Below are 15,055 nucleotides of genomic sequence, written 5' to 3'. Positions count from 1 at the left end.
AAGGCTCGCCGGAGAAAATGGAGGTCGGAGGGGGAAGAGAGGAACAAGTCAAAATAGGCTGAGAGCTGAGTAGGATACAAAGTCGCTATAACCTTAAAATATATAATACTGCGTTTATTTGATGAACCCATTCCATCGCTTTCCCGCGAAATATTTTTGAATTTCATAGCTTAAGAGTCACTCCCGCGCGCTCACCACAGTAAAAAGCTGCAATACTTTCCGTTAAATTTTGGTTCTTTGATTCGATATAGTCAGGCTTTCCACCTGCGGTTGTCTGCCCGATAGAGTTCCCTAGTGTCTCTAATAAGAGGGGTTGGACCTCACCTGGGTAGTGTGTTTGGGCAAGGGATAAAATGGTCATTTCTACCTTTTACGAGAGGAATTGCAAATACCAAATAGAGAATTGCAGGGGATAAAGATCCTGGTCCATGTGGGTCTCACAATGGATCTCAATTAGATAGTCCACCTAGTATGATTGGATTGGTACAACATTGGTATTGTCCACGGCCAATAGGCCCATTACTGATACAAGTCACCCACTATGACGATCATCATAGCGCTACAGGGGTATGGCAATCATCATGGTGTTATGATCGCCATCACCATATGATCATCGAAGGCCTTAAGCAAGCGTAGTGAGCACAGAATTTTACAGGGATAGGATTGTACAAAAGAAAGGGAGTAGGGGCAATGTATCAGAATCAGATTAGTCAAACCAGTCAATCCATTTTGGTATTGGCAAAGACCGCTATTGATTCTGGCTGATCCCGTATCAGTTTAGTGGTACGGGGCCAAGGGTAAATTTTTATTTTTATTTTTTAAAAAGCCTTCGCCAAACCACCAAGAAGGAGGACTCGAGGAGAGGAGGATGTGGGACCCATAGGTTGAATAAAAATACATAAGACAAATGGAGAAGAAGAGAGGTAGGAATCCTAAGAAAGAATAGATTAGGGGGTGTCAAACGGTCCAATTGAATCAATTTTGGTCTAGGAATGAGTGAGACTAAAACCATATCGTCAAGGAACTTTGGTTTTTTAGTTGATTTCGATTTACTTCGAGTTTTTCAATATTAGGTTAATAGCGGTTTAGATCAATTTGTTTTTTAGTTTGACCCACAATGAAATCTTACGTTCACATCTTAAGGAAATATTTGATAAAATCACTTTAAATTATGGGAAGTAGTTTTCTATCCGGGAGTATGGCCTACGCTAGCACTCCCATGTGTCTATCTCTCTCCTCCTTAAAACAACGGGGCATAAGTGTCTTTTCATATGTGGGAGGAGAGAGATAGATTCATGGTAGTGCTAGTGTAGTCCACACTCCTGGACAGATTTCTAATCAAGACCAATTAGGGCAAACCCAGCTCAGTCCAACCTAATTCAAGGTCAATTAGGGCTAGGTTGAGCTGGTCTGAACCCGGAGGCTTGGGCCTGGTCTAAGATATCTCAGCTCGACCTTAAGGTTAGTTGGGTTTGAGCTGAGGTAAGAGGATTTAGGAATGGGTAGGAGTTTTCACCCCCAAAAAGTAGGGGTGTCAATAATGCCCAACTGGCTCGAACCCGCCCCGAGCCTGGCTCGGACCCGACCCTGATCTATAAGCCCGAAGGGTGGGTTAGGGTTGAGTTTTAATCTGACCCTGGCAGGGTCGGATCGGGTCGGGTTAGGGATAATACGTCGGGCTTGGCCTGGCCCGGCCCGGCCCTGTAGTACTTATAAGTATATAATAATATATCGGGCATTAGGTTAACGAGAGGGGAAAGAGGAGAAGGCAGGTAGAGAAGAAGGATTAGCCGAGGAAAAACGGAGCAAGAGAGAATACCTGCAATTGCGGTGGACAATCGAGTCGATTGAATGTGCGTATCCAAATAACAGGGAAGCTGGATTTTTGGAGTCGATTGAATCGACCACCACTTGCACACCAGAGGGACGGCGAAGGAGGATGACGGAGGGAGGCGTTGGAGGATTTCTTGCAGAACCTCATCACACAGTAAGCTCTCCATCTTATCTTTAGACTTTTACTACAAATCCCTGTATAATAATTCAATTTTAAATTAGCTAATAATATGGTTTATGGAAAATTCGTGTTTCTCTCTCGTCCTCTCCCACCTTCTCCTTTAGCTTCTCTCCTACCACTCCACCCTTATCTTCCAAGAGAGACACCATGGAAAAAGGGAAAAACAAGAAGGTGGAGAGGAGAGAAGAGCAGTTTTTGGGTAGCCCATAGTCTCCACACATGCAACCCTTGAGGGTATTGTTCGATGATGTTCCATCTGTCTTGTTCATCTCCTGCTCTGTAATACCAGAGCTTCTTCGTTTTTCAGAGAGAGAGAGAGAGAGAAGGGGGTGAGTAGGCTTTTTTTTTCATATAGCATACCGATTTCTTGTGAGATCGCAGGTGAGGGGTTTCAGTGCCTCCTCTGGCTCTGAATCCTCCAAGCTTTTGTTTCGTTAGCTCTTTGAGAAGGAATCTTCCACGTTTACTTACTTGCTCGCTGATGTCGCCCATCCTGAAAAACCTGCTCTGGTGAGGATTTCAACCTTGAAATTTCAAACTTTTCTTCTCTTTTTAGGGATTCGTTTCTTTAGCTCTGTTCAAAAAATTTATTTTTAAAATGTATTTAGTTTCACTCCGGAATTATGTGATCCAATATTTGACTTGAATTGTTCGATGTGTGGGAAATTTGCTTTACCTTTGTGGATTTTGCATTCACGAATTTTTATTGTGATTTTCCTTTTTGTGTTTCTACTCAAAATAGTCTCGAAGAAACTGATTAAAAATAAAAATCAGGGTCAGGGTCAGGGTCAAGGCAGGGTCAATCAGGGCCAACCCAACCCTGCCCGACCCAATCAGGGTCAAACAGGGCCGGGTCGGGATAGGGGAAACCATGGCAGGGTCGGGTCGGGTTTAGGGTTTCTTAGGCCCTGGCAGGGTTGGGTTGGGTTAGGGTTTATGTTAAGGCCCCTAGGGTTGGGTTAGGGTTAAGGGTAGGCCCGGCCCAACCCGACCCATTGACACCCCTACCAAAAAGCAATAATACTTCCCAACCCACCCTATTTCACGGTTTCACCTACAAAAAAGCGACTCATGGTCCATGCGGGACCCACATGGATCCCAATCAAATGGTCCATAGTTGTATCATTTATCATCAAAGGTACTTCAACAGTTACAAAAGAACAGATACACCATTGGTTTGTAACTTAAAGTTCCACAGTAGTTTATCGTCCTGAACCATACAACCTCTGTCGATCTTATCAAAATGTAAGGAAAAGATTGATTCGTATCCAATTTAGGTTTTGGCACAAAGCCTCAGTCCACCTCCTACATTGATCTACACGTAACTTTGTTTGCAGGCTCTCTGCAATTCCAATTATTATCGATGCTTCTCATGTTAATGACATGGACAAGAAACCTGACTCGATTAACCTTTGAATGCAAGGCAAGGCCCAATTAATTAGTTAGTTTCTTGACTCAGTTTCTTTTTCATGTCATTTACATTTGAACTCGTCGCCCAAACCCTAGTCTTCAACCTTACGGTACCCAGTTCGACAAGTTTTTGATCATTCTTTAAAGATTTCCTACTCAGGGTTTCGAGAATCGGATCTGCTGCAGATTTGGATTGGAATTGGCCATGATTGATCTCAATTTCGAGCCATTATGACCGATTCACACCCCAAAAATCCTAGACATTCCTTGTTTTTGTTTTTGGATTGAGGACCGATTCTATGGTTCTTGGGCACCGATTCAGAACCTTTTCTAATGCATAGTTTGCAAGTATATATGTGAATAATATGTTTGGATTCAGGGGAAGAAAACAGCAAATTATCCAGGAACCAAAGAATGCTATGTATCAAAATTTCCAAACGAAGATTGCGATAAAGGTTTCGATCCATTTTGTTGTCTAATTAAGGTCTGAACTATGTTTTAGGTTATAGTTTCCATTTTAGATTCAGAACTTAACATTTATTAGGTATACATGATTATTACCTGTTATGTAGGGAAAAAAAAGGGAGCAGCTAAATATGCAAAGATGTGAATGGACTATAAAGAGAACAGCTTCTACAGTTCTACTTGTAAGTTCATGAGATACCTAAAAAAACTCCTAAAGACATCTTTCATGAAGTACTTTGTCTCTTTCATCACTATATGTGGATGTGAATGGACCATAAGAGAGCAGCTTCTACCAGTAAGTTCATGAGATACCAAAAAAATTCCTATGACCTAACACTTAATGAAATCTTTGGTTTGTGTTGGTCTCCTGCATAACTCAATTTTTCCAAAATCCTAAAAAAATGTTTAGGCAAAAGGTTTTATGTAAGACTCTGCATGTATAGGGTTGCGCGGTATCAATCTTTCGATTGAATCGGATCAGCGATCTTTGTTATTCAATTCCATGCTCTGTTTTCAATAGATACTGGTCTCCATAAAGCCGCACCTCTATTAAGTAGAAGTGACACAAATAGCAATGGTATTTCCTTCTATATATCCACCATTCCACGATTCTAAAAGTTGATTAACCTTTCGGGATTGATGTGTGGTATGACTATAGAAAATTCTGTTTCTAACCTGTGTGGTTACAAGTAGGCACACCCCTATGCATACCATAGTTAGTAAATCCGAACAAGTAATTAAAAAAGCTGACGTATTGTGTATAAAACGTAAGAATCAGATAAATATGCGAATATGAAGGGGTGGCGTATTATACATGTATCAAGCGTGAATTATAAACATAATGCGTTTAGTTAAAAAAAAAAAAAAAAAACTAAAATCTACAACCAAAGTAACCAAACCCTCGTCCCTCTCTTCGAGAAGTGAAAACCGTTCTCACTTCTTCTTCATCTCTTCTTCCGGAGGCGAGTCCGCGACTGTGGTTCTTCAGGCCGGCGATTGCAGCGGCTTAAGGTATTTTCTTGGTTCTCACTTCTTCTTCTCCTGATTTTTGAATGGGAAAACCCTTTCCCCTCCCCTGATTCGACTGTGGTATGAAAAAAAATGAGTTTGGGATTTTTTAATCAACTGTGGAACTTGTAGCTACTGGTTTGAACTTTGAAGATGTCCTCCTCTTTGCCGTCATTCTGATGATAGTAAGAACGGGTCTATATAAAGAACATTAGATCGAGAAGGAAAACTTGAGCTTTACTAATGAATTAGACAAAAAAAAAAAAAACTTATCGATCTTTAGGGTTGACCAACACCAATTTCTATAAGCTGATTGATTTATTGATTTCAATCGCAATGATTGTAGTCATTCCCATTATTGGTTAGTACCACAAGATAGTCAGAGGAATGTAATTATTCTCTAATTTTGAATTCCAGTCCGGCCATTTAAATTTCCTGCAAGTAGTAGCCCATCTTGGGGTCATAATTATATGTCTTCTACAGGCAATGGGGATCTCATACATGTAGTGCAGTTGCAAAGTGGATCCTAATTACAATTAACATGCCTATATCCCTCTTTGCTGTCAATTGTGAATTGTGACTAGTGGATGTTAACACTTAACAAGCATCCAAGTTTCAAACCTATTGTTAAACTTGTTACAACGTAATGATTATGGAAATTCAATTTAGAAACAGTATATCATATATATGGGTTAATATAGAAACCAAAGTTTGGTTATTCTTTCATTTCAGCTATTATTATTGGACTTTAAGAGGGATATGATCAATATTCATTAAGATTGTAATGTGGTAGTCTATCTAATTCCTTTCTATCATCCCTTTTGATTGGTCATTCTAAGCTCTACAATGAAGAATGAAGCCAATCTAGGCTTGGTAACCAATCAAACTATATATTTAGGCACATTAATAAATGCTGTTATTGTGTTTATTAGGTGTACATTCTTGTTGCGTAGTGACTATATGCCCGTATTTTTGCTCCTGGATTCTTACAGAGCAACCGTATTAAACACGTACCGTATCATTGCCGTATGCGTTTTATTGCGCCGGATTTTTGAAAAGCATTATTATCGTACAACCCATTTGATTGCTGTACGTATCCGTTCCCGAACTTACTAACTATGGTGCATTCCAAAGTCCATACACATTATTTTTGCTTCTTTCCTTCACCAATCACTTATTATGTAACCCAACCCGGCCCTGTTTGACCCTGATTGGGTCGGGCAGGGTTGGGTTGGCCCTGATTGACCCTGTAATGTAGTCCTAGAATAGGAATTAATCCCACTAGGAACCAAGTAGAACCAAGCTTCGGGTAAGCCTGCTGTTTAGGGCTCAGTAGGGGCTGTTTTAGGGCAAAATTAGGGTTTAGGATGAGAATTTGGGAATGGGGTTTATAGGGTTTTAATCTGCAGGTTTAGAGGGTCATTATGATATAAAAATATCTGGATTTGGTTAGGTTTCAAAATTCTGCAGATTTAGGGTTAGGGTTTCGGGTTTTGTAATGAGGAAAAACAACTAAAATTATGGTTTAAAGTAGGATTTAGGGGCAGGGGTTAAGGTCGACTGTTAGAGGGGCTAGGGGGAAGATTCGGTTGCAATATGGAAGGTTTCTGATGGCTGAATGTGTCCCAGCAGAAAATTAGGGTTTTTAGGGTCAATGGAGAAGAGGGATCTTAGGGTTTGGATGGACAGAATGGGCAGCAGCTAGGGTCGAGTGGAGATGGTGATGAGGGGAAGTTATGGTCCAAATCTGATCAGATTCCAATGGAGGAGCAGATCTGAATCAGAGTTTAGAGTCTTCTAGGGTTTATGAAAATAGGACAGAAGAGAAAAGGAATTGATTGGGGAAGGGAAGAAAGGATAAACAGAAAATACTAAATTCAAACTCACTCTCGAATCCTCTAACAGCAGTTTGAATGGTTGAAGGATGAAGCCACCTTCGAAGAAAAATCCTCCCAGCCGTCCCGGCGTAAAGAGTCGCAGGATTCCACCCACCCTTCCACCTTGATAGAACCACAAGGATGCATAAACTCTTGAGAGCAAGGAGCAGCAGCAGTAACCAGCCACGAAATCAGTGTTTTTAATTCAAATCTATTGTGGGGTGGCCTCCCACAATATTCTTATTTATAATAAAAGCCTAAGGCCAAATCCTATTACAACTTAAAGGCCTCTCCTTCACAAAATCGTGGAAGGGAGAGGTTTAAATCTAATTGGACTAATTTAAAACTTAAAATGTCCTAACTACCCCTACTTAACTTAAATTAAAAGACTCTAACTTAAACAATTAATTTAAAAGAAGATTCCCCATTAGCCAATAGGATATAAGAACCTATTAGCCAATAGGAGCTCTTCACTTAAATTAAACCCATTGGACCCATTGAACCAATTGGATGCAACCAATTTCAACCCGGTTCAATCTAAAAAACATAAAAATAAACTAAGTATGAAAATATAACTCCTAGGCTACGGCTCCTTATTCAAACCCTAAGTTCAGGGTTTCTTCTTCTTCTTCTTCCTTCTTGGAGCTGCATCAACTCTCCCCATCTTGAAAGCATTCATCCCCGATGAATGGCTGGAGATCACAGAATGGTCTTCCAAATCAGGATCGAGTTGCTTGAGTTCATCTTCAGCGGATGGTGCAGTCTTATATGCGGACAGCAGCTCTTTGGAGGATGAAGAAGGTTGCCATGCTGGCTGGACAGCAGCCTTTTGACATACCACATGAACACCTCGTAACTCATCATCATCAAGATAATTAGCCACATCATATTCATCATCAGGAGGGAGTGGGTGAATACAATTTGCGCCTTGGTCGTCGTCTTCACCTTGAACTTCTTCCTTTTCAGCCACGTTGATGGGCTTCTTCTTATGTGGGCAGTCCCTAGCAATGTGCCCTTTGTCTTGACAGTAGTAACAAGTGAAGGGGTCATTTCGGCCCGTAGGAGCCTTGCCCTTGTCATCCACACGTGGGGGAACAGCAGGGCGAGGGTGTTGCCTGTAGAGGAACCTTGTTTGGAGGTGCTATTGTTGATGTAGGCCGGCTTGGAAGTAGAACCCGGCTGTTTACATGAAGCTAGTAACTCCTCTGCCTTCAAGGCCTTCTCAAAACAATCGCGAACATCTACCACGTCAACCACTCCAATTGTCCTGTTGATCTCACTTGATAGACCCAATCTGAACCTGGAAAGCATTTGGATGCCTTCCTCCCTAATGCCAGTGCGAGAAGAAAGAGCATCGAATTGCCTCATGTACTCAGTTACAGTCATGGGTCCCTGGCGGAGGGAGTTGAACTTATCCTGCAACTGAGACCTGAAGTGCCTTGGTAAGTATTTCTTGCTCAGGTCATATTTCATGTCTTCCCAAGTGCGGGGTGCAGTACCATTAAAGTCCATCTCTCTTTCAGCAGTTCTCCACCACTCACGTGCAGGTCCGATAAGCTTAGCACGGACTAACTTCATTTTCCCTTCTTCAGATAGATCATACCAGTCGAAATAGTCTTCTATTGCAGCAAGCCAATCATAAAACACCTGGGGGTCGGAGTTACCATCGAATTCTTTCAGCTCAAGCTTCACCTTTTGGTTTCCTGTATGTCGTCGATTAGTACCCTGGTCTCCAGTGAAGTAGGACCTCATATACTCCTCAAAAGTAGGCTGCCGACCTCTGTCTCTGTCCCGGTCTTCTCTATCTCTGTCTCTGTAGCCTCGGTGGTGATCTCTGTGTTCCCGAAAAGGTTCACGGGCATATCTAGGTCTGTCCCGACGATCTCCATAATAATCTCTATCATTCCTGTCATCTCGGTCAGTCCTGAATCTGTCCCTATTACCTAAGTGTCCATCTCTATAACCCCTGTAATCATCTCTAGGGCTCCCATCTCCGTCAGGCAGCCTCTGTATCACAGAATGGGGTTGGTACCTGTCCTCTTCTATGGGCAAGTTGCTGTCCCTATCAGGAGGGATTCTCTGTCCTTCCAAGTGTTGCAATCTAGTCATGATTGCATCACTTGTAGCCTTCTGATCTGCTGTAAACTTGCGGAACATCTCTAACATGGTTGCCATAGGGTCGGCTGGTTGTGGCAGCACCGGGTTGCCATGTTCGTCCATGGCTCTGATACCAAAATAATGTAGTCCTAGAATAGGAATTAATCCCACTAGGAACCAAGTAGAACCAAGCTTCGGGTAAGCCTGCTGTTTAGGGCTCAGTAGGGGCTGTTTTAGGGCAAAATTAGGGTTTAGGATGAGAATTTGGGAATGGGGTTTATAGGGTTTTAATCTGCAGGTTTAGAGGGTCATTATGATATAAAAATATCTGGATTTGGTTAGGTTTCAAAATTCTGCAGATTTAGGGCTAGGGTTTCGGGTTTTGTAATGAGGAAAAACAACTAAAATTATGGTTTAAAGTAGGATTTAGGGGCAGGGGTTAAGGTCGACTGTTAGAGGGGCTAGGGGGAAGATTCGGTTGCAATATGGAAGGTTTCTGATGGCTGAATGTGTCCCAGCAGAAAATTAGGGTTTTTAGGGTCAATGGAGAAGAGGGATCTTAGGGTTTGGATGGACAGAATGGGCAGCAGCTAGGGTCGAGTGGAGATGGTGATGAGGGGAAGTTATGGTCCAAATCTGATCAGATTCCAATGGAGGAGCAGATCTGAATCAGAGTTTAGAGTCTTCTAGGGTTTATGAAAATAGGACAGAAGAGAAAAGGAATTGATTGGGGAAGGGAAGAAAGGATAAACAGAAAATAATAAATTCAAACTCACTCTCGAATCCTCTAACAGCAGTTTGAATGGTTGAAGGATGAAGCCACCTTCGAAGAAAAATCCTCCCAGCCGTCCCGGCGTAAAGAGTCGCAGGATTCCACCCACCCTTCCACCTTGATAGAACCACAAGGATGCATAAACTCTTGAGAGCAAGGAGCAGCAGCAGTAACCAGCCACGAAATCAGTGTTTTTAATTCAAATCTATTGTGGGGGGGCCTCCCACGATATTCTTATTTATAATAAAAGCCTAAGGCCAAATCCTATTACAACTTAAAGGCCTCTCCTTCACAAAATCGTGGAAGGGAGAGGTTTAAATCTAATTGGACTAATTTAAAACTTAAAATGTCCTAACTACCCCTACTTAACTTAAATTAAAAGACTCTAACTTAAACAATTAATTTAAAAGAAGATTCCCCATTAGCCAATAGGATATAAGAACCTATTAGCCAATAGGAGCTCTTCACTTAAATTAAACCCATTGGACCCATTGAACCAATTGGATGCAACCAATTTCAACCCGGTTCAATCTAAAAAACATAAAAATAAACTAAGTATGAAAATATAACTCCTAGGCTACGGCTCCTTATTCAAACCCTAAGTTCAGGGTTTCTTCTTCTTCTTCTTCCTTCTTGGAGCTGCATCACCCTGCCTTGACCCTGACCCTGACGCTGATTTTTATTTTTAATCAGTTTCTTCGAGACTATTTTGAGTAGAAACACAAAAATTCGTGAATGCAAAATCCACAAAGGTAAAGCAAATTTCCCACACATCGAACAATTCAAGTCAGATATTGGATCACATCATTCCGGAGTGAAACTAAATACATTTTAAAAATAAATTTTTTGAACAGAGCTAAAGAAACGAATCCCTAAAAAGAGAAGAGAAGTTTGAAATTTCAAGGTTGAAATCCTCACCAGAGCAGGTTTTTCAGGATGGGCGACATCGGCGAGCAAGTAAGTAAACGTGGAAGATTCCTTCTCAAAGAGTGAAACAAAAGCTTGGAGGATTCGAGCCGGAGGAGGCACTGAAACCCCTCACTGCGATCTCACAAGAAATCGGTATGCTATATGAAAAAAAAGCCTACTACCCCCCTTCTCTCTCTCTCTCTCTCTGAAAAACGAAGAAGCTCTGGTATTACAGGGCAGGAGATGAACAAGACAGATGGAACATCATCGAACAATACCCTCGAGGGTTGCATGTGTGGAGACTATGGGCTACCCAAAAACTGCTCTTCTCTCCTCTCCACCTTCTTGTTTTTCCCTTCTTCCATGGTGTCTCTCTTGGAAGATAAGGGTGGAGTGGTAGGAGAGAAGCTAAAGGAGAAGGTGGGAGAGGACGAGAGAGAAACACGAATTTTCCATAAACCATGTTATTAGCTAATTTAAAATTGAATTATTATACAGGGATTTGTAGTAAAAGTCTAAAGATAAGATGGAGAGCTTACTGTGTGATGAGGTTCTGCAAGAAATCCTCCAACGCCGCCTTCCGTCATCCTCCTTCGCCGTCCCTCTGGTGTGCAAGTGGTGGTCGATTCAATCGACTCCAAAAATCCAGCTTCCCTGTTATTTGGATACGCACATTCAATCGACTCGATTGTCCACCGCAATTGCAGGTATTCTCTCTTGCTCCGTTTTTCCTCGGCTAATCCTTCTTCTCTACCTGCCTTCTCCTCTTTCCTCTCTCGTTACCCTAATGCCCGATATATTATTATATACTTATAAGTACTACAGAGCCGGGCCGGGACAAGCCCGATGTATTGTCCCGAACCCGACACGACCCTGCCAGGGTCATATTAAAACTCAACCCTAACCCACCCTTCGGGCTTATAGATCAGGGTCGGGTCCGGGCCAGGCTCAGGGCGGGTTTGAGAGGGTTCGAGCCAATCTGACATTATTGACACCCCTACTTTTTGGGGGTGAAAACTCCAACCCATTCCTAAATCCTCTTACCTCAGCTCAAACCCAACTAACCTTAAGGTCGAGCTGAGATATCTTAGACCAGGCCCAACCCTTCGGGTTCAGACCAGCTCAACCTAGCCCTAATTGACCTTGAATTAGGCTGGACTGAGCTGGGTTTGCCCTAATTGGTCCTGATTAGAAATCTGTCCAGGAGTGTGGACTACACTAGCACTACCATGAATCTATCTCTCTCCTCCCACATATGAAAAGACACTTATGCCCTGTTGTTTTAAGGAGGAGAGAGATAGACACATGGGAGTGCTAGCGTAGGCCACACTCCCGGATAGAAAACTACTTCCCATAATTTAAAGTGATTTTATTAGAGATAAAATGATCATTTCTTTGGGTAAGGGATAAAATGATCATTTCTACTTTTTACGAGAAGAATTGTAAATACCAGATAGAAAACTGCAAGGGATAAAGATCCTGGTCCATGTGGGTCTCACAATGGATCCCAATTAGATAGTCCACCTAGTATGATTGGACAGGTACAACATTGGTATTGGCCACGGCCAATAGGCCCATTACTGATACAAGTCACCCACTATGACGACCATCATAGCGCTACAAGGATATGGCAATCATCATGGTGTTATGATCGCCATCACAATATGATCATTGAAGGCCTTAAGCAAGCGTAGTGAGCACACAATTTTACGGGGATAGGATTGTACAAAAGAAAGGGAGTAGGGGCAATGTATCAGAATCAGATCGGTCAAACCAATTAATCCATTTTGGTATTGGCAAAGACTGCTATTGATTCTGGCTGATCCCGTATCAGTTTAGTGGTACGGGGCCAAGGGTAAAATTTTTTTTTTTTTTTAAAAAGCCTTAGCCAAACCACCAAGAAGGAGGACTCAAGGAGAGGAGGATGTGGGACCCATAGGTTGAATAAAGATAAATAAATAAATAAGATAGATGGAGAAGAAGAGAGGTAGGAATCCTAAGAAAGAATAGATTAGGGGGTGTCAAACGGTCCAATTGAATCAGTTTTGGTATAGGAATGAGTAAAACTAAAACCATATCGTCAAGGAACTTTGGTTTTTTAGTTGATTTCGATTTACTTCGAGTTTTTCAATATTAGGTTAATAGCGGTTTAGATCAATTTGTTTTTTCGTTTGACCCACAATGAAATCTTACGTTCACATCTTAAGGAAAATATTTGATAAAATCACTTTAAATTATGGGAAGTAGTTTTCTATCCGGGAGTGTGGCCTACGCTAGCACTCCCATGTGTCTATCTCTCTCCTCCTTAAAACAACGGGGCATAAGTGTCTTTTCATATGTGGAAGGAGAGAGATAGATTCATGGTAGTGCTAGTGTAGTCCACACTCCTGGACAGATTTCTAATCAGGACCAATTAGGGCAAACCCAGCTCAGTCCAGCCTAATTCAAGGTCAATTAGGGCTAGGTTGAGCTGGTCTGAACCCGAAGGGTTGGGCCTGGTCTAAGATATCTCAGCTCGACCTTAAGGTTAGTTGGGTTTGAGCTGAGGTAAGAGGATTTAGGAATGGGTTGGAGTTTTCACCCCCAAAAAGTAGGGGTGTCAATAATGTCAGATTGGCTCGAACCCTCTCAAACCCGCCCTGAGCCTGGCCCGGACCCGACCCTGATCTATAAGCCCGAAGGGTGGGTTAGGGTTGAGTTTTAATATGACCCTGGCAGGGTCGTGTCGGGTTCGGGACAATACATCGGGCTTGTCCCGGCCCTCTCGTAGTACTTATAAGTATATAATAATATATCGGGCATTAGGGTAACGAGAGAGGAAAGAGGAGAAGGCAGGTAGAGAAGAAGGATTAGCCGAGGAAAAACGGAGCAAGAGAGAATACCTGCAATTGCGGTGGACAATCGAGTCGATTGAATGTGCGTATCCAAATAACAGGGAAGCTGGATTTTTGGAGTCGATTGAATCGACCACCACTTGCACACCAGAGGGACGGCGAAGGAGGATGACGGAGGGCGGCGTTGGAGGATTTCTTGCAGAACCTCATCACACAGTAAGCTCTCCATCTTATCTTTAGACTTTTACTACAAATCCCTGTATAATAATTCAATTTTAAATTAGCTAATAACATGGTTTATGGAAAATTCGTGTTTCTCTCTCGTCCTCTCCCACCTTCTCCTTTAGCTTCTCTCCTACCACTCCACCCTTATCTTCCAAGAGAGACACCATGGAAGAAGGGAAAAACAAGAAGGTGGAGAGGAGAGAAGAGCAGTTTTTGGGTAGCCCATAGTCTCCACACATGCAACCCTCGAGGGTATTGTTCGATGATGTTCCATCTGTCTTGTTCATCTCCTGCCCTGTAATACCAGAGCTTCTTCGTTTTTCAGAGAGAGAGAGAGAGAAGGGGGTGAGTAGGCTTTTTTTTTCATATAGCATACCGATTTCTTGTGAGATCGCAGGTGAGGGGTTTCAGTGCCTCCTCTGGCTCTGAATCCTCCAAGCTTTTGTTTCGTCAGCTCTTTGAGAAGGAATCTTCCACGTTTACTTACTTGCTCGCCGATGTCGCCCATCCTGAAAAACCTGCTCTGGTGAGGATTTCAACCTTGAAATTTCAAACTTCTCTTCTCTTTTTAGGGATTCGTTTCTTTAGCTCTGTTCAAAAAATTTATTTTTAAAATGTATTTAGTTTCACTCCGGAATGATGTGATCCAATATCTGACTTGAATTGTTCGATGTGTGGGAAATTTGCTTTACCTTTGTGGATTTTGCATTCACGAATTTTTGTGTTTCTACTCAAAATAGTCTCGAAGAAACTGATTAAAAATAAAAATCAGCGTCAGGGTCAGGGTCAAGGCAGGGTCAATCAGGGCCAACCCAACCCTGCGCGACCCAATCAGGGTCAAACAGGGCCGGGTTGGGTTAGGGGAAACCATGGCAGGGTCGGGTCGGGTCGGGTTGAGGGTTTCTTAGGCCCTGGCAGGGTTGGGTTAGGGTTAAGGGTAGGCCCGGCCAAACCCGACCCATTGACACCCCTACCAAAAAGCAATAATACTTCCCAACCCACCCTATTTCACGGTTTCACCTACAAAAAAGCGACTCATGGTCCATGCGGGACCCACATGGATCCCAATCAAATGGTCCATAGTTGTATCATTTATCATCAAAGGTACTTCAACAGTTACAAAAGAACAGATACACCATTGGTTTGTAACTTAAAGTTCCACAGTAGTTTATCGTCCTGAACCGTACAACCTCTGTCGATCTTATCAAAATGTAAGGAAAAGATTGATTCGTATCCAATTTAGGTTTTGGCACAAAGCCTCAGTCCACCTCCTACATTGATCTACACGTAACTTTGTTTGCAGGCTCTCTGCAATTCCAATTATTATCGATGCTTCTCATGTTAATGACATGGACAAGAAACCTGACTCGATTAACCTTTGAATGCAAGGCAAGGCCCAATTAATTAGTTAGTTTCTTGACTCAGTTTCTTTTTCATGTCATTT

Source organism: Telopea speciosissima, chromosome 11 (genome assembly GCF_018873765.1).
Source record: "Telopea speciosissima isolate NSW1024214 ecotype Mountain lineage chromosome 11, Tspe_v1, whole genome shotgun sequence".
Lineage (NCBI taxonomy): Eukaryota > Viridiplantae > Streptophyta > Magnoliopsida > Proteales > Proteaceae > Telopea > Telopea speciosissima.
This window is presented reverse-complemented; position numbering follows the sequence as displayed.